The following is a 21,390-nucleotide window of genomic DNA, read 5'->3' as shown; positions in this document are numbered from 1 at the left end:
ACTGACTAGCCATATGCAGAAGAATGAAATTGGACCTTTACCTTTCACCATATACAAAAATTAACCCCAGATGGATTAAAGATTTAAATGTAAGACCTCAAACTCTAAAAATCCTAGAATAAAATGTATGAAATACCCTCCTTGACATCAACCTTAGCAAATAATTTTTGACTAAGTCCCCAAAAGCAATTGCAACAAAAATAAAAATTGACAAGCAGGGCCTAATTAAACTGAAAATCTTCTGCACAGCAAAAGAAACCACCAACAGAATAAACCCACAACCTACAGAATGGGAGAAAATATTTACAAACTGTATATCCAACAAGGATCTAATATTCAGCACCTGTGAGTACATAAATCAATAAGCAAAAAACAAATAACATTATTTAAAAATGGGCAAAGGACATAAGCAGAAGAAGACATACAAGTAGTCAAAAAACATGAAAAACTGTCCATATTCATTAATCATCAGAGAAATGCAAAACCACAATGAGACATCATCTCGCATCAGTCAAAATGGCAGTTAATAAAAAGTCAAAAAACAACAAATGCTGGAGAGGCTGCAGAGAACAGGGAATGCTCATACATTATCAGTGGGAATGCAAATTAGTTCAGCCACTGTGGAAAGAAATTTGGAGATGTCTCAAAGAACTTAAACCAGAGCTACCTTTTTTTTTTTTTTTTAATAAAAATTTGTGCCAATTTGAAAATACTAGCAGAAAAAACAAGTTGATTTCACAGAAGTGCAACACTTTGCTATTTAATGTAATAGTATGATTTGCAAATGTTTGTATAAGAAAATATATCCTCTAATCTGCTCTGTTGAGTTTTGTTCTCTTCTGCAATTTTACCCAAATCCTCCACATTTACTTACAGCATTCAGATCATTGTTTTTACCTGTCAAATACCGAAAATCCCAGTATGTTTATATTCTATTGTACTTTATACATTTCAAATAACCTTCAAACACACTGTCACATTTGATCATCAAACAAAACTTGAAAGATTTTTATGAATAATTAAATTGAACCCTTAAAATCCAAGTGACTATTCTCAGTTTACATAGCAGGTTAACAACATATTGAGGGTAAAACCAGACACCTCACCTAGAAACCAGGTTTTTCCTACTACATAATAAAGGGGAAGTTTTTGATAGTTGCGTAGGAGTGCCTCTATTTTAAAGACAATGTTACTTAACAGTTTTATTTATCTGATATTCAAGCAGTATAAAAAAGAAGCAGAAATACTTGGTGCCAGCTTGGCCACTTTGCTCTTCATCCCCCTATCTTTCGGACAGCTGGACAAGGCAACAGCTGCCAATCAAGACTGTTTTACCTGACACTTTCAGATCTACTGGAACCCAAAGATGTATGCCAGTTAGTGCTTGCTCTTGTTGAACAGACATTGTTTGAGTAGAGTATGGCACCAGTTTTTATGTAACGCTGTCATAAACCTTTTCATAATGCAAAAGTTAACATCAGAGCTAGAGGGTAAATCAGACTCACTATTGAAAAAAGTTTAATTTTGATTTGTGGAGCCAGAAGCTGCTGGTTATTGTCAGACAGGCCGATGTATAAATCCCAATTTTGCCCCCTCTCAATTGTGTCACTTCAGAAAAATGACTTTGCCTGCTCCAACTTCCGGTTCCTTTCCTTACATGGCAAGAGGGCCTATCTTACAGATGTACCCTGAAGATGCATTTGTGTTTAAGAAAGGGCCCTGCATGTTTTGGAATTTCATTCAGTATGAACTGATCCAGAAGCCACCTCAGTCCAGAGCCTGGTGCAATCCCAAGAAAAGAAGTGTCTGGGGTTAAATGATATCCATCTTCAATTATCTGAAGGACTGGGAGATATTATTCTGTATTATTCTAGAGACAAGAACTAAGGCCAAAATTTCCAAAGTTGTGAAAAAATAAATTTATGTTTGAAATTAGAAGCAACTTTCCAACAACCATAGCATTTAAGAGGTGGGAATATTGAGAGTGATGTGCTGTACCAGAGACTTCTGGAAAGGAATAGGCTGAATCACCACTCTTATAAAATTATAAAAAGAAGCCCCTTTTTCCTCTACCTTAAAAGATTCAGAAAATGTGTTGTGGAAGTTAGCAAGCATGAACGGAAATGAAATCCAAACTAGCCATCTAGAAATAAAGAAGTGTTAAGCACTGGGGAAGTGTAATGTGTATATCTCTCGCTAGGCTTAACTCCCTTGAGGCAGAAAAAGTAACTTCAGCACATTTATTTTACATGCAGTAATTTTGACATGGAATACATTTGACCTGTGTTATTTGCTAGGACTGCCATAACAAAGTACCATAACCTAAAATAGCTTAAGCAACAGAAAAGTATTATTGCACAATCCTGCAGGCTGGAAGTCCAAGCTCAAGGTGTTCACAGGGTTAGTTTCTCCCAAATATTGTGAGGGAAAAATCTGTTCCATGGTTCTCTCTCAGCTTCTTGTAGTTTGCTGGAAATTTGTCTTTTCTTGGCCTGTGGAAACACCATTCTGATCTTTGCCTTCATCTTCATGTGGTGTTCCCCTAGTGTGCATGTCTGTGTCTAAAGTTCTCCTCTTTATAAGAACACTAGTCATACTGGGTTACCTCTGGTCTTAGTTCTTCTGTCTAGATTAATATAGAATAACACCTCCCAGTCCTTCAGATAATTGAAGATTGATATCACTTGATCCCAGACAGTAATGACCTCATCTTAACTAATTATGTATGCAATGACCCTGTTTCCAAATAAGGTCACATGCTGTCATACTAGGAGTTAGGACTTTAACATATGAATTTTGGGAGGATATATTAAACCCATAATAAGACCTTATACATGGTAGGTGTTCAATAATGCTTTTATGCCAGAATACAACTAAAACTAGAGGGCTCAAACCTTAGAGTTAGAAAAACATGGATGAAACAAGCCCCATCTCTGCTAGGCCTGGTTCCCCTTTGTAATTCAGGCTTTTCCTGGATGCTTCTAGGGATGCCTGTTAGACGTAGAGTTTGTTTCGTCTGTTTATTTCCATCTCTGAGGCTCTATGACTTTGTGGACGGATAGGGAAAATACTGAGGAGAGAGAATTTTAGAATAATAAATGACTACTTACATAATTTAAATTTCTTTGCCTGCTAGGAAATTATTAATTACTACTGTTACACTATTAAAAGCAGAATACATAGAAAATAAATAGTTAATATTTACTAAGCACTTATTGTGTGTCAGATATTACACTAAGTGCATTATGTGACTAAATGGAACATATCTTACAACAACAGAGGTGTTGTTATTTATGCTCATTGTATTGAGGAGGAACTGAGTCCTGAATAGCTCAAGCAATTTGTCCAAGATCACATTATTTTAAAATGTCTTGAGGTTCAAAAGAGGTCTCTCTGATTCAAAGGCCTTACCTCGTAAGTCCTGCGCTATACTGACTATTACTTTTTTTTTTTTTTTACCATAAAACTCAAATAGAATGATCTGCTTAGTGGATCAGGGTGAAAGTGGAGAGTGGTGAGTAGGATGTGTGTTTATGCATTCATGTGTGAAGTCAATACATTCTAAAGAGGAAGGAAGGGAGGGAAGGAGACAGAGAATTGGTAGGAAGAAGGGATAATTCCTATGAATTTATTTTTAGGTAGGTAGTAGGTAGATGAGTGGTTACTTATAACCTTTCTTCAAATTATGTGTAGCTATTGGCACCATTTAGTAATATATGACAAAAGAACATTTCAGAAAATTTTATTTCCTAGAAAGGCACCGGGCCTTCTTTTCTGTGGGGGTGTGAGGAAGAAGCCACGTGTGCTGAGTTTTGCCTAATCTAGTAGTCTTCTCTGTGTCCTCGTCACAGCCCCTGAGAAGAAAAATTATTTTAGATCAATTAATTAAATAAAGGTGCAATTGAAGACATATTTCACCTTTCTAGGTTAATGTTGTGACAGTGAACAGAAGTGCTGAATACCCTGGGGACGTTACCTCACAGGCTCAATATTCCATTTGATTTCTGGACCGCAGAACTCTTTTGTGAACCTGACACATTGATCTTGGGAAGAAGGTTTGGAAACTAGCCGTGCTCTTCCCTAGGGCACATCACTAGTAAGTGGTACTGCTCTCCATGTAGAAACACGTTAAAGTGAATCCATAAAAGCTCTCCCAGTTTCTTCCAGGCTGGATGCTGAGGTTGCTTACTTTGTTACCATGGTTCTCCTTTTAGAAAATGGCATGTAGAGTATTCTAAAATGACAAATCCAAGTTTTCCCCATGTCCATTTCGATACTTCTGTTCATTCATCTGACATACTTTGTATATGTGCTCCTGAAGAATTTCACATATTAGTAGATGCAAAATATTTTCACTCTTCCCAACAAAACTATTTGATAGGCCTTATTTACCCCACATTACAGAGTTATATGGAGTTGAAGTGACTGAGGAAAAATGCCAAGTTTCCTGGTAGAAGCTTAAAGCATTTAAGCAGAAGCTATATGGCTGACTTTTTTTTTTATTCAACAGATACCTTTAGATGGCACTGGTGGTGAAGACAGAAAACTTAGTAATGCAGTAGGGCCCCTGCTTTATGCTTTTTACAGTCTATTCGAGAAAGAATTACAAATAGAGCAACAAATCACCATATGATTATAATTGCAATAAATATATCTGAAATGAGAGTGCATGAAAGAGAGACCTGGCTTGATCTGAGTGTTCAGAGAAGGCTCACTGAGGACATAATAATTAGAACAAGACACAAGGGATGAGTAAGAGTTAGCTGGAAAGGAAGAATGGCAGATGGAATAGCAAAATGAGCATCAGTTTTGAGTACTATGAGAATGAAGATCCAGGTGACTGAGAGGACATGAGGAAGGAGAAAGGTGGCATGAGGTTAGGCTGGGGTAATAGGAAAAGACCAGATCATGTAACTAAGCCATAGTAAAGCTGGTCAATGACCTAAGAATAATAGGAAGTTGTTGAAGGGCAAGGGAGGCACAGGGTCAAAAGAGTATTTAATCAATCACTCTTGATAGAATAGGAAGAAGAGGGGCAAAAGAAGATGGGTGAAGACTGGATGAAAAGATTCTGGAGATTCCATGGAAAAGATGTGGTAGCCTGCATTAGGGTCACAGCAATGAATTTGTAAATATGTGACTGGATTTTAGAAAATATTTAGAAGGAGTACTCTGAAGATTTAAGTATGAATTGGATATGCATCTGAGGACAAAGGAGATGTCCAGGATGACTAAGGTAATAGCCATAAACCAATGGGATGTTGGAGGTGTCACTTATTAAGAGAACCATTAGGGATGTAGCATATTTGGGGGAAAAATTATGAGGTCAGTTTGGGATGTACTAGGTTGCATTTACCTGTGGAAACATCCAGATAAAAATGTCAAGTCAGTGACTGGATAAGCAGGCACATATCTAGAGCCTGGAAAGCCATAGCCTTTGAGGTGTTAATGAAACCTTGGGCAGAGAAAATACGATCTAGGGAGAAGCTCTAGACTGAGGTGACAAAATAGTGATGAGGAACCCAGAGTTCTTGGAGGTCTGTTTATAAAGTAGAAAAACGACAACTGGGAACAGCTCTGACAAGCAGTGACCAAAGGTTTAGGTTCAAACAGGAGAACAGTGTATCAGGCAATTTAAAGGAGTTCCACCTCAAAAATATGGTGATCAACATTGCTCATAGATCCAGTAAAGAGGATGAGTGCAAAGACTGTGTGGAATTGGTGGCCTGAACATCACTGGATTCTTTTGGACAGACATTGACAAGAAGTGATGGGAGTAGAAGCCAGGATGGAGTGGGAGATGAGAAAATGGAGAAACATACACAGAAACCCCTCTAAAGGTGGTGAGAAAGTCAGAAAACTAGTACAACAGTTAAAAGGGAATGATCTGGGTGCTATAAGGGTAGCTTTTCCCATCACCTTTGGAACCAAATGACCTCCAAGAACATTTTCAACTCCTAAACTCCACCATAGTATCATAATTGTCTATGCCCCCCATCATCAATGTGAGTCTCAATAGTTATGTTTCCTAGAGTATGTATTCTCAACTCATGACACAAAGCCTGTCTGTGCTGTAGATGCTACTAAATGTTTGTGGAAAGATTAAAGCTATTATTAGTGTAGTGCCTGCTGGGTGCATGAAATACTCACAGGAAATAGAAGAACTGTTTGAGTGGAGGTCTAATCAGAATAAAGGCCAAAATCTTTCAAAACCAAATATGTGATATCTTTGTGAGCAGAATGACTAAGTGAGCTGCAGAGCCCTGGTAAGGGAATGTACACTTATTGGCCAATGAAACCACCAATGCAGATAGATACACATTAAATATGATTGATTTAGAAAGTACAATGGCCCAACAGCCAGAAGCCTTTTTAGGGTTTCTTTTAACAGTCACTATTGGAATGATCTTTTCTCATACTTGAATGCTGTGAAATTAGTGACAGGCCTCAATGTCTATAAGGAAATGATTGAAAGCCAGACAGAGTAAAGATGAAAGTGCCTTCCTTCTTGAGTTTCTAAAAAATATATTGACTTGATTGCTTATCAATAGCTGTCCGTTACTGGTTTTAAAGCCTGAGGTTAGAAAAGCTTGAGAAGAATAGTAGGCAGATGATTTTCTCATATGCTTAGTATTTGGAGATACTCAAAATGTATAAAAGGTCATGCAGCCTATTGTGTTTGACATTAATCTTGAGACTAGCAAACTTAGACCCTAAACTAGAATTAATAATGGTGGCTAACAAGCAGTTCTATCCCACTGTGCTTCTAAATTTGCCATTTTCTATGCCTAGTACACAATTTTAATGATAATAATAATAACAGTTAACATTTATTTAGTGCTTAATACCTGTCAAACACTGAATACGTATTATCTCATTGAACTCTGAAAACAATATCCGTTTTACAGAAGAAAAAAACTGAAGACAGGACAAATGACTTCATCAAGATGGCATAACTAGCAAACGGTTCAGCTGGGATTTAAATTTAGCTGAGATGCTGACCAAGAATAATAAAATATACCAGAATATTTATTCTGAAGTGAATGCAATCGAGGCAAATATTTACTAGCTGGGAAAAAAGTACTATCTCTGTCAAACCTAGCAAGGACTAGAGGGTGAAACAAGTACCCATACACACATCTAAAGGCCCCGCCTTTACTGAGAGAACAGAGAAAGCCTTCTGATACTCCTAGATGTCCCCCTGGGGAGAATGAAGGGGAGTGGATGAAAATGTGAAATATTGATAGTTTACATCTTAAATATTCTTTTAAACTGTTTGGATTTTATTAGTATTATAAAAACTGAGGTATTGAGATATGGCAAGTTTTTTCTTTCTACCCAGTAGATTTGAGGCTCAGAATCAATCTTAGATGAGCTATACACAAATTAAAAAAATGCATTCCTTTCCCCACATGCAGTATGGTGTAAAATTAATGATACTATTACATTAGGAACAGCAGGCTTCAATTCATTGCCTGTCTCCAAACAACATTGATTGTTCTCACCTATTTAGCATACTTCCTTTGATACAATTCCAGAAGTTTCTGTAGTTCTCCAGCTCTGTGATTCCTCTTTCACATTATGCCAGGCATACAACCTCCAGCAGCATGAAATCACTGTTGTTGTCATCAACACTTTGTGGGGTCTAGAACAGAAAATTCAGGTACACATATCAAGATGGAAGCCTCGTTGGGTGATGCACAGGAAGGAGTTGATGCTTCCCCATGGCCCTTTAGTTGCTGCGCTTGGGAAATCCACAGAGTGTGCAGATGCAGGGACCTAGGAACTAGAGATTTACAGCAATCACCTAAATAATTAAGGAGAAAAACTTTAATGGGGTCATTTTCTGAGTCAATTTAATCTTAGCCTCATGGAATCTCACCGTTGGGATAAAATTCAGAAATTGCATGGTGAATCTCTCTGGGACTGAGATTTATAGACGGGCACCCAAGGTGACAAGTGAAGTTAATGCAAGAATGAGACTTCTGGCCCAGGGATCTTTCAGTTGGTGACACTGTTGGATGATTTTAACCCTCAGTTATCGAGTGGATAAGTTTTATTTCCATATTTTCTAGATAACCCCTCCCGTTTCATGTATTCATGTGATAATCTATACAAGTTTAGAACCACTCATTGGTATATTGATTTACTGAAAAATTTCAGGACATTGTTTATTGCTAAGCATGGGACTAGGCACTGATTAGAGAAGATGATTGAGATATAAATCCTTCTCATAGAATTCAAGTATAATAAAGACAAATGTAAAAATGCAAAGCCACACAACCCAAATACATTAAATTTGCTTGGGAATTACTGCCTTATGGTGATCCCCATTGTCAGTGCATAAGGTTAAGATGGCTCAACCTGTATCTCTGTCCACAAGATTTGCCTAATATATAAATAAGAAAAGTATTACTCTAATAGAAATGCTTGATCGTTTAAGAGAATACATTATCTTTCAGCAAATCCAATGCTTTAATGCAGATACAAACAATGCCTGGGGCAACTTATTCACAGAATCGCAGGTTATTTGTAGCAGAAAAGGGCTACTTCATAAACAATCCTGCAGTTATTAGGCTGTTCTGCCAAGCACTCAGCTTAAAGAAGAGCTTCTAGAGCTACTGCCAGGGGTTACATGAAGGTCCAGTGGTCTCTGACTTGAGTTATGCCAACTCTACTCCCTTGGGTTTCGTTTTTTGGTTTGCACTAGAGATTTTATTTCATCGAAGAATTTGCTGCTTTAAAATGTATAAAATTAAAAGAATGAACTAATCCCTTAAATCTCAAAGCAGAGACATTTAAGACTAAGAAGTTAAGTAATTTTGACAAGGTCCTAATGCCGGTTAGTAGTCAAACAGGAGTGAGGCAAACATCCTTCTTGCCTGGCACTCTTTCCACCACACTTCCCTGCCTCCTTCCTTTCTTACTCATGAGAACCTGTCCCTGTGATGGAATGTGCAAATCATTGATTCTCATTCCCACACATATTCAGATAGTAGATTTGTATTTCTTTACAAAACAAGTCAGCCTCTGAGTCATTTCACAGAACTAAATGGGCTTTCCACTGAAGGCTTACTGAAATATGAAACTTGCCCTATCCTTGGAAGGATTATCTGACATTTGACAAAGCTGTTATCTTAATAAAGAGGGCCACACAAGTATAAATAAATGTATGATTCCAATGACCTGTTAAAGTTAACACAGAATGGAAATTATTTTTACTTCTCTGAGTGTAAAAAAACCCCAGCATTATAAGAATAAAAGTAACATATGAGGTAATGCTCAAGACAGGCCATACACATGCTTATTTACTTCAGAAATTATCTTTAAGAATGAACATGCAACCGCAAGTACCACAAAAAATAAATGAGCATCTGATTATCTATTACAAGATAAGATGGTTTTAATAGTTTAATCTTTCATGTTATAGGTAATGATTTTATTCAAGCTTGGTCATCAATAATATAATCATTCATGTACATCTAAAATGAAAGCATTTTCCATTTAATTTAATTAGTCCATATAAATCTACACATACAGAGTTCTGATTATGGCATAAACACACATACATGGACAAACAGTACACTTTGTAATTATGGATACACACTTACATACAGCAATAAATTCTCTTTAGAGTTGAAGAGACCATAAAGAAAGATTGAAGAACCATAAGTCAAAAAATTATAACAATATGAGGATTTTGCAGATTATGTAACATCTTGAAAATTAGACTCAAAGATGGTAATTTTCAGTTTTGCGTTCTCCACCACAGTGGTCTATAAATATTTTTCTGTAAAGGGCCAGTAGCAATTATATGGACTTCTGCAGGTCATATGGTCCCTATTGCAACTATTCAACTCTGCCATTGTAGAGAAAGCAGGCATAGGTGGTGTGTGAACAAATGGATATGTCTGTGTTCCGATAAAAATTAATAATGACTAACATTTAAGTTTCATTATAATTTTCAAGTATCATAGAATATTATTTTTGTTTTGATTTTGTTTTCAACAATTAAAAAAATATAAAAACCAATAGGTGGTGGGCAGAATTTGTTCTTCAGACGGTAGTATGCCAACTCTTCTCTATAGCATCAGTACCTCTTATCTTATCAATGATAGTGGTGTAATTGTTCTCTGAGGTATAATGTAGTGTGCTCTTTTATCCAGGGATGAAATGGGCTGTCTTGGGAAGTATTACATGCCCTCAAATTGAACCATTTAGGCAGAGCTGAGCTATGCGTCTATGTGAAAAACCTTTCAGAAGGTTTTTCAAACTCAACAGGGAAAGGACAACCTTTAGAATATGTACCCTCAAGCTTGGAGATTTCATGTTTTACTTTAGGCATTCAGTGGAGTGGTTAAAGACAACAAATTTGTGGATGAGAAGCATCTTTCACGTACTTACTCACATGGACTTCGTCTTTGCAAAACCCCTCTATAAATTTAAATTTTCGGAATACTTTAAATCTATTTCTTCTTTTAAATTAAACGCAGCATCATCATTTCAGTTCGAACCTGAATGTCATGAGCACCGAGTCTTGAAAAACCTGGGGAATAGTCATTCCTGCCAGAGGCAACAGCTGCTGCAAAGGCCATGCAGTGGGAAATAAATGGAAATGTTAGAATCAGGGATGAAATTTTTGCAAGGCTGAGTCAAAGCAACAGAGAGAAAGGCACAAGATGGAGCAAGCAAAGCAGATAGAGTCCAGAGCAGATCCTGGTTATGGGTTGTGGCCTTATATTCTACACATAGTATGAAATCAGTATGTATGTTTTATGCATATACTGAGAAGTCATTGGAAGGTTCTGGATACAAGCATGACAAGGCCAAAGTACCTTTGACTCCTATGGAGAAAACTAGGTTGTAGAGAATAAAAGGAAAAGCAGGGAGCCTTGTTAAAAGTTTGTTGCAGAAACCCAAGTGAAAGGTGACTTTGACTATGGGGATAGCGGTGGAGGTTGAAAGTAATGGATGAATTCAGATGTATTTGGGAAGAGAAGTTTCTGATGCATCAGTGTTGCAGCATGAGAAAAATAGAGAAATCCAGAAGACCTAGTGTTCTAGCTTAAGAAACTGGGTAGCTAGCATCATTTACTGAGAAGGGTATTTTCTCTAATGATCAATTACTATTAAACTGGTCAGATGATTTCATATTTGTGTTTTTCTTTCCTATCATCTTAACTACTCTATGGCTCAGGTTCTTCAGCTATGAAATAGGGACATAATAGCCATCCTATGTTATTACCCAGAAAATAAAATAATGTATATTATTATATATTATTATAATACTGACACAGTGTCTGATACATCATTAGCACTTTTACAAGATACTGTATTTATGTCCCTTGAAACTAATTAGACTTAATAGTGAGTGCAATTGATCAAATACCCATTCTGCACTAAGCAGGTGTTTTAAAATTCTTGATCTCCCATACTTACAACAATCATAGATATTTCTGCTTCCATTTTACAGATGACGAAACTGGGCCCCTGAGTTGGTGAATATTTTGCACAAGGTCAAACAACTCATTAGAGAGAGTCAGGGTAAAAATTCAAATTCATCTGACTCCAGTGCCCATGTACTTCCCCTCATAAAAGCCCTTCTCTCCAGAAGGAAAAATGTAATGAAAATAAAAATAATTACTCTTTTTAATAAACAACTGATGATAACCACATTTGCCTTCTATAGGGTAAAATAATGCACATCAGTGGGAGGATGTCTTTACATGACTGCCTTCCTTGTCAACATACGCGAAGCTATACCCACATAGTGAGTAATTTTTAAAAAAAGATTGTAGTTTCAAAGCTTCTATCAATTCTTTGGTTGCTCCAAGTTGAGAACCCCAAATAGATGGCCCTTTGTTTAAGAGAAGACCATAATAACCGTTTACATATTGGCAGAGCTGTAAGTTTGGGTGAAAAATAAATTGCTCTGTATATGAACATATAAAATATTTATTTATTTATTTTTTTTTTTAAAGATGAGGCAGAAAACAAAGGTAGAGAGAGATTCAAAAAATTGGGGAGAACATGAGGAATTTGAAAAGACAGTCAGTGTCTGGTCAATATGGCAGACAAGACGGCCACAAAGAAGACTTCAGACAGTGAAAAATTAACTTTCAAGAGTGAGTCTGCAGTTCTCTGGAAAATTGAGACTTCATTAGTAATTTTCAGGGGCTTTCTGCATAGTACCTCCAAAAAGAAACAAACAAATGAAAAACAAACAACTTCCTCTTCTCTCCGAAGCCTGAAGTTTGACTCAAAATAGGCAAAAGACTGGCTTCCAGATTTGGGTTGACCCAAGTTAGAAAAAAAAAAAAAAAGCCACAAATAGTGAGAGCTAGAATCTAGAAGAGAAACTTGGAATAAGAGAAGACAGGGGGAAATGTGTGCCCTTCCTCAACAGAAATCCAAGCACAGTTAATTTTAAAAAAACAAACAAAAAAAATTCTTTTTTGACACGGAGTATGGCTCTGTCGCCCAGGTTGGAGTGCAATGGCGCGATCTCTGCTCACCGCAAGCTGCACCTCCCGGGGTTCACGTCATTTTCCTGCCTCAGCCTCCTGAGTAGCTGGGACTACAGGTGCCTGTCACCACGCCCGGCTATTTTTATTTATTTATTTATTTATTTTTAAAGTAGAGACGGGGTTTCACCGTGTTAGCCAGGATAGTCTACGATCTCCTGACCTCGTGATCTGCCTGCCTCAGCCTCCCAAAGTGCAGGGATTACAGGCGTAAGCCACCATGCCCGGCCGGGATTTTCAATGTATGCAGGTGGCTTCTTGAATCTCTCTTCATTTGAATATTAAAGGAAAATGGTGAATGATGACCATCAGCTGGAGGGCTTGGGAGATACTCAGATCGGGTACTGGTCATAAAGAGGAATTCTGAAATCAGCCTAGACTCTCTAGCATGAAAGAAAAAAACTCTTTAAAAATAAGAGTTTTTCTGCATTTCTTTTCACTTCACTGCACAGTGTAGATTCCATCAACATCAAGTAGTTTTCTTCATGCAAGTATACTGTGATTGTTTAGGCTTACCATGTTTTCCTCTGTCTGAAAGGCCCCTTTCCATCTGCAACAATTCTATTCATACATTAATGTTATCTCCTTATGAAGACTTATTTTCCTGTTTTCTTGTTCCTTAATAGCACATTAGATCTATCTCTACTATAGTCCCTGCCCTCTGGACTATCACTACTTATAACATGACTGCCTCCCCATCTAATCTGTAAACTCCTTGAGTGAGGAGGCAAAACATTGTCCAAGCCTGTGTTTCAGAATGTAGGCAGAACTGAAACATAATAGGTGCTCAATAAATCTTTATCAGCTTGATGGTGTCTTGTTAGGTAACTTTGTTCAAAACTTTTTGGAAGAGAGCTCAAATAAGTGCTTAAATTTTCTCTGGATTCCTACCCCACCTCAGTCACCATCTGTGATAGAGAAGCTATAATTATATATTCCCTGGGAGGATTATCATGACGATAAAATCACAATCTCAGCCAACAAAATTCAGGAACGCCATGCTCAACTGCCTTGAGTTCTTGAGAAATGTAGCAATTTGAGTTTGCAGTTTAGCTGCTTTTCTCTTCTGAAGTATTGATTTCCAATTTGATTGTTTCATTTTGTTAAATTTTGAAATCATCTCAAAGAATTACACACACACACACACACACACACACACAAATTCTGTATACTCTTTCATCCAAATTCACCAGCTATTAAAAGCTTTCCACATTTGTTTTTATCCTTCTGCTTTCTCTCACATATATACTTATATATCTTTTTTCTTTTCCTGAAACAGGTGATAGTATAAGGCAGATGTCTTGCCCCTTTATCCCTAAATACTTCAGTGGGTATTTTTTTTTAATTAAGAGAATATTTATTTTTTAATTGATTAAACTTGGTGATTGCTTTTTAAATACATACTTTCAGTTCTGGCATACATGTGCAGAATGTGCAGGTTTGTTACAAAAGTATACATGTGCCATGGTGGTTCGCTGCACCCATCAACCCGTCATCTACATTAGGTATTTCTCTTAATGCTATCCCTCCCCTAGCCCCCCACCCCCTGACAGGCCCTGGTGTGTGATATTCCCCTCCCTGTGTCCATGTGTTCTCACTGTTCAACTCTCATTGGGTATTTTCTAAGAGCAAGAGCATTCACTTCCATTTCATAGTACAATTATGACAATCAGTAAATTTAATATTGGGACAATTTTAATTAACCCACTGATAATAATCAAATTTCAACAATTTTCCTAATAATATATTTTCTAGCAATTTTTCCTGGTCCAGGACCTAATTCAGGATTATATGTTATATTTTGATTCTGTGTCTCTTGGTCTTCTTATTGGGATATGGTTTCTCAGCCTTACTGTCTTTTATGACATGGACACTTTTGAAGAATACTTATCACAAATTTTGTAGACAGCTCCTCAGCTTGGGTTTTGTCTGATATTTACTAATGATTAGATTTATTTTAAACATTTTGGGTGGGAACACCACTAAAGTGATATCAGTGCGTCTTATTAGAAGCCACATCGTGACGGTTCATCTCATTCTGGGTGATGTATTCTCCACAAATGGTTTAATAATTGCAAATGGAAAAATTGTAACTTTACAATGGAGAAACCTGATGAACATACCTTAACCAAGTGATCAAAGTTAACATCATCTCTCTCTATATATATACCTCAATAAAAGGTTCAGCTATTTCGCGAGTTTATTTGCCACTCATGAAAATTACACTTCTAAAAAAGATACATTAAAAGCATGACTTTGGTGTTTGCAACAATATTTGCTCAGCACCCAGTGCATAAGATCTAGAATAAATTTTGTGGCTGTCCAACTAACTCCAAGTCCTTGCTAACCAGTTACTTACTGTTAACACTTCTACATAACTTTTCAAATTTTCCCATGACATGTACAGATGTAGAAACAAAAGTAACTTGACCGACATCCCCAAACTCCAGTACGATGCTGGAATGTGAATGTTCTCGCTTTATTCTTCAAGTCCAGTGTGCTTCACTCTGTAAGTGTTTATTTAAAACCAGTGAAAATATGGGTGCCCAACATTAGAAAACCACTTAACAAGAGCTATGGGAAAGGCCAGATTCGAATTATCTTTTCATCCTAATAGATAACACTCTATAACACCTTTTTTTTTTTTTTTTTTTTTTTTGAGACGGAGTCTGGCTCTGTCACCCAGGCTGGAGTGCAGTGGCCGGATCTCAGCTCACTGCAAGCTCCGCCTCCTGGGTTTACGCCATTCTCCTGCCTCAGCCTCCCGAGTAGCTGGGACTACAGGCGCCCGCCACCTCGCCCGGCTAGTTTTTTGTATTTTTTAGTAGAGACGGGGTTTCACCGTGTTAGCCAGGATGGTCTCGATCTCCTGACCTCGTGATCCGCCCGTCTCGGCCTCCCAAAGTGCTGGGATTACAGGCTTGAGCCACCGCGCCCAGCCTATAACACCTTTATACAACTGCAGAGATGGAGGGGATTGAGGGTTAAGCAGAAGTGACAGAAGGGGAAAGGATTACATTTTCCCCACAAAAGATTAGTTTTGCCTATGGTTTTATAAAATGCAACCAATTCTAATCTGGATGTGGGTATTTCTCAGTGACTGGGCCTCTGTTTGCAAGCTCAAGCCCCTTTTTCAGAGAAAGTCGGAAGCTGTGTTTCACTATAGATGGGAACTTAAAAGCAGCAGCTATATATAGCTCTATAGCCTTACACACACACACACACACACACACATACATGCACACACAGCCTCTAAAGAGCCCTTAACTTTCTGTTTCAATCACCTTTAGGTTCTACATAACCCTCATTTTCTGGCGGGAAACTTATTAAGCAAATTTTCAGAGGAGGTATCATAAAATGGAGGCCATGATGATGTTTCTGGTGCAATTTCCTGAGAGAGAATGTAGCATAGGACCAGACAGAGGGAAGGAGATTACAGGGCTCTCTACTTTTCTACTTGAGCTGAGCTAAAAGGAGTCTCCTTCCATGTTGGGTCTGCAGTGCAAACTCACCTATACCTGTGAAATCAGTGAGACGGGAAAGATGCTTTGCAATTTTCAACATTTGCAGCTATTAAAAGTGATTAGCTGGTTTTTTCTGACATAGCCACCTGAATAGGTGGCTATACCTCTACAGAGGGTAGATGTGGTTAGAAGATGCCTCCAAAGGAGAAGTGGAGCACAAAACACTGAATAGATATTGGAGTCCTTGAAAAGTGTGTTGCAGTCACTAGCAGGAATTGTTCCAAAGTGTATCTTTACTTTTCCCTCTTTGCCCCTCTGGGAGGATGAACCAGCCAGTGCATGAGAAGAACTTATCTAGATCACTTTATTTTTATTAGCAACTCTTGCATGCTCTGTCCAACAGCAGTCAGATGAATTATTCTTCCCTGGGCCACTTAGTCACAGCTCCCCACTCAAGAAGTGCATTATTTTCCCCTTGCTGATCCCAGAAGTTTGGCTTGTTTGCTCTCTTTTTCATAGCTGGCACTCTCAACTTCTCCGTAAGGGGCCTCTTTGTTAGAGTGGAGCTCTGCCTCTCCAGCTACCTGTTTTTTGCATCTCTTGAAGGCCAGGACACAAAACCAAAAGTGTAAGACCATGAAATTGCACAGGGCAGGCAGAGTGGTGAAGGTCTCAGACTCTGAAATCAAACATATCTGGGTTCAAATAGGGTTCCTCCTGTTGTAAAACTGTGCAATTTTAGCCAATTCTTTGTCTCAATTTTTTCATTTGTAAAATTAGAACAAAAATAGGACTAATGTGTCACAAAATGCAGGCAAGTTTCGTGGCACATAAGGACTTAATACATTTTAGTTATTAGTATTAGTGTGACCATCATTATAATTACTGTCATTACCATCATTATCATCATCATTGTCTTCTTTAATCATTATAAAGAAGTAGACAAAAAATGAAAATCGGAGATTAGGAAATTTTTAGAAATTTTAAGATCTTACTAAATTCTCACTGATTTTTTTTTCCTTAGGAATATGTCTTAATCCCCTTATTTAAATGGCATCACTAGAAACTTTTATTTCTCAAGAGAAGATGTAAATTTACATTGAGAAATCAGTAAGAAGAAGGAAAGGTTCATGTCTTCCCCACCCCCAACACCTGGTGCAGCTGGGCCTAAAGGAAGCAGAGCAGGGGTGTGGCCACCCAGGGTCTCCTGGCAGGCAGCCTCTCACTTCCTTTTTGCCCTGTACAGAGCTCAGCACTTGGACTTCCCTTTGCCTTCTAATTCCCACTCTATATTCACAGTAGGCTCTAGTGCTATGGTTCATTTTCTTAACTGCTTCCCTGTCTAGACTACAGGTGCCTCTGGAACAGGAAGTGTGTTTTGTTCAGCTTTGTGTTCTTCCTGCCAAGCACAATGTTGACTCACTGACTGGTTACTTTTTTTTGTCTACTTCCTCATAATGATTAAAGAAGACAATCATGACGATAGCAACAGCAACTACAATAGTGATCAAGATACTAATAACTAAGATTTATTAAGTCTTTCCTAGATGCCTTACCACTACCTCTCTCAGTCTCACTTGAAGTTCCTCTTCTATCAGTGCAGAGTCACATTAGGACAGAATCATAGATGTAAACAACTCCTTCCCAAACACACACACTCATTCTAATGGACAAATGGGCGAATGGGCTCTAAGAGGGACTGTCTGGCATCTGAGATTTCACAGCAAATGAGTAAAGTGGCAGCGGCAAGACCAGGATACAGGTCTCAGGGCTCCTGGTCCCACACAGCCTCTGTGTTCAAGGGCTGACGGGCTCCACTTATGATTTGGGGGAACCCCAGATAGGTGACTCACCACAGAGAACTACCTTGTTTCCACAGGAAGGATCACCTGCACTCCTCTGTCGTGCTTTTCTTGGTGAAAACTGCCCCTGAAATTCAGTGACCACATCCTCTCTTTGTCATTTACACCTTGCCGGGGTCTTCCCCTTCCTCCTTCCCCACCTCCACTTTCAGCAAAATCAGTTCATCCTGGATATCAGCCAAATTCTTCTGTTCTAATGCAAGGGCGAGCACTAAAAATGTCAAGTCTATATGATTTCAGAGGGGCCTTACAGAGGTCAGCGTCTCTAATCAAAGAAGTGATTGCATATCTTGGGGTCAGGAGGGCAGATATGAATGGCGGCATTTTCAGATCGTTATGGAGGCTGGGGAGTATTATGCTGCCAGACAGGATACAAACACGGCAGCTTGTACCCTTGAATGTGTTGATAGTCCAGACAATTGGTGAGTGAAACATGTATAGTCTAACCCAGAGGCTACATAATGTTCCCCATTAGTATCCAAAGTCTCAATCACACTACCTGTTCCTTCCACTGAAGTCGAAATAATAAAATTGGAAGTAATTGTTATCAGAGCTATTACTTGTTTATTGACGTCTTACTGTGTGCAAGTGAGATATCATGTCTATCACATCATGTATATTATAGTAAACCTCAGCAACTCTTCAAAGTAGGAGTTAATATGAAGAAAACCAAACTCAGCGACATGAAATAATGTTATATGATTTATAAGTGGCTCTGAATCCAGGCCTGCCATTCTCAAAAGCCTATTCCCTTGTATTACCCTATGTGGCAGTCATGATCACATAGATTTGTTTGGCAGAGAGATAGGAGGGCATGGCTTTAGAGACGGGACTAGAGGGAGAAAGAATGCCTTGCAAGAGATCGCCAATGGGAGGCCTATCGGTCCCTTTTGTGTTTTTCTGTTTTCTTTGGGTACAAAGGTGTTTGAAAGAGAAAGTAGTTAAGTAAGGCCAACTGCTATCAATCCAAGCAACTTGCTCCCTTTGTCTTACACCTGTCGTGGCTCACAAATTTATGACACTTGCCAGTAACTAGAGGCATTTGAGGATTTGAGCCTGGAGAAGAACTCAGAGTATAGTGCTGACCAATTGCATCCTGGGATGTTATGGCCAGAGAGATGCTTAGAACACTGAGACAGAAACTGCCTGTGTTGGCCCATTCCTGTGCCACAGCTCACAGCCCACAAAGCCTTTCCTAGCCCAGCCATCCTTTTATTCTTACCTCTTAGAGTCATCACAACCTTCTGGCAGGGCTTACCACTCCTACTTTCCTTCCTTGCAGTACTTTGGGAGCTATCATGACAGAGTCTGATCACATCATTGAGTGTATTGGGCAAAAATACGCTCCTTCTCTTGGCAAGTATGGTGTGCTTGTTAAGTCATGCACCTACCATAGACCAAGTCCAAGTACTTTTCTGTCTTTGTTGGGATGTTTACTCACTCATTTGTTTGCTAAGCGAATTTGTCTTTCTGCAAAGTCCAGTCATTCCCGTATCTCTGACATACTCAGGTTTAATCCAGAGCTCCTCAGCTGAACTTGCCATGTATCCTGACCATGCCATCTAATGCTACGTTTATTTGTTCTCTTCCCATAAGCTACTTGAGGATAAGGATTCTGTCTTACTTCTGAGTTTCTGCACCTTTCCTGGCATATAGAAGACAATTGATAAATGATTGTGAAATAAATAATGTGATTCTCTCTAATTTTGACAAAATAAGTGAATACCTCACAAGCCTTTAACAGAACAGACCCAAGCAATATGACAAGTTGTATGGTTCTACTCTTCCTTCTGGCAAATAATGTTCTTTCAAGGAAGAAAGAACAAGATGGGCAAAAACACAAAATAGGTAAAACAGTTTGGTGTCCACGTGCAGGACTGCAAGGGAATAAAGTAAGAGATGGCAGGGGTTTGGGGATGGGGGTAGGCAGCAGCCATGTAATGCTGTGTGCATTTCCCCTCATTGAGGGTTTAAACTGCTTTCTGCAGGAGAGGGAGCACCAATGAAATTTGAAATAAGACAACAATCATGCTTCATTTACTTGTTCGTTACAAAGAATCATGCAGGTCTCAAGGTTTACTAGTTTGAGTATCAGATCTCAAATTTATTTATTTATCTATCTATCTATCTATCTATCTATCTATCTATCTATCTATCATCTATCTATTTATTTATTTTGAGATGGAGTCTCCCTCTGTTGCCCAGGCTGGAGTGCAGTGGTGCGATCTCAGCTCACTGCAAGCTCTGCCTCCCAGGTTCACGCCCTTCTCCTGCCTCAGCCTCCGGAGTAGCTGGGACTACAGGCACCTGTCACCATGCTTGGCTAATTTTTTTGTATTTTTAGTAGAGGTGGGGTTTCACCGTGTTAGCCAGGATGGTCTCGATCTCCTGACCTCGTGATCCACCTGCCTCAGCCTCCCAAAGTGCTGGGATTACAGGCGGGAACCACTGCGCCCGGCCTCAGATCTCAAATTTCAACACAGGAATTTCAACCCATGGAATCATCACTCCAGTATATAACCAAGATATATTTATTTTTTCCGCAAAGGAAATTTCTGAGCCAATAATAATACTTGTGATCATCACTGCCATTGAACATTTACTCCGTACCAATTAACATTCTAAGCACCTTTCATGTATCAACTCACTTAATACTCCTCTTGCCCTTTTGGAGCTACTCACAGATAAGGCTCAATCACTGGTTACAAATCACTCAACTGGTATGTTCAGGAGCCTGTTTCCACCCCACGCTGCATATAATTCTGTTCTTCTTATTCAGTTCCCTGACCATTTCCCTTGTTCTCTGGAAGGCTGATTGCACCACAGTGGACATTCCTGGAGAATGGAGGTTTTTCTGTGCATGGTACGAGATAGGTACTCTAAGTGATGGCTGTTCTATGTATCAGATACTCCAAGAAAATAAAAAAAAAAAAAACAGCAGAAACTTAACCAGCCAAAAAGATATGTACAAAAGTCTATATATCCAGAAATTGGAGTTGCTGTGGATGACTCACTTACACCACTCCGCACAGCCTACAGGAACTATCCAGTGGCCTGAAGACAAATGCCCCTTTTGGGAAGGACAGAACTAGCCTGGGAGAAAAATGACCATACGTCAACATGCATAACTCATTCTAATGTCTATAAAGGGGTACCAAAGCCTTTTGTCATTTTGTAGCATAATGGACATAATCTAGGAAGCTTCTCTCTACAAAATTTTCAAAAGCAATTTCCCTTGAAAACTAAGTAGGGGGCAAGTTTCCTGACCCTATCCATTTATTTATTGAAGTAGAGTTTTTCTCATACACTATGTCTGAAATTCTCCTTCTTCTTGAGGGATATTGCTGGACTTTTGAATCCTAAAAAAATGTTTGGGTTCCCAGCCCTATCAGATACCAGTCTTGTATCAGCAACTTCAACTGTAAGATGAGAAGGATTCAGTAATTACCTTGCTTGCAACAATGCACTTAAAGCGAAACACAAAATATCCAACAGATATTGGTATTCTCCTGCCCTCTTTGCACAGATGCATGTCATTAC

The 21,390-nt window shown here is 38.6% G+C and overlaps 1 long non-coding RNA gene across 1 annotated transcript in view; it reads right to left on the bottom strand.

Annotated features, from left to right (window-relative positions):
- Positions 1–804: 804 nt before the first annotated feature.
- LOC144330637 (uncharacterized) overlaps positions 805–21,390 on the bottom strand; it is a 67,783-nt gene continuing 47,197 nt past the window's right edge. The window contains exons 3-4 of the long non-coding RNA XR_013396972.1: positions 7,506–7,645; positions 805–3,854 (exon numbers count right to left, since the gene is read on the bottom strand). This is a non-coding gene — a long non-coding RNA (uncharacterized LOC144330637). The remainder of the gene's footprint in view (positions 3,855–7,505; positions 7,646–21,390) is intronic.

Source organism: Macaca mulatta, chromosome 8 (genome assembly GCF_049350105.2).
Source record: "Macaca mulatta isolate MMU2019108-1 chromosome 8, T2T-MMU8v2.0, whole genome shotgun sequence".
In the NCBI taxonomy this organism is placed as follows: domain Eukaryota; kingdom Metazoa; phylum Chordata; class Mammalia; order Primates; family Cercopithecidae; genus Macaca; species Macaca mulatta.
The sequence above is the reverse complement of the archived record's forward strand: the minus strand, read 5'-3'. Positions and strand labels throughout refer to the sequence as shown.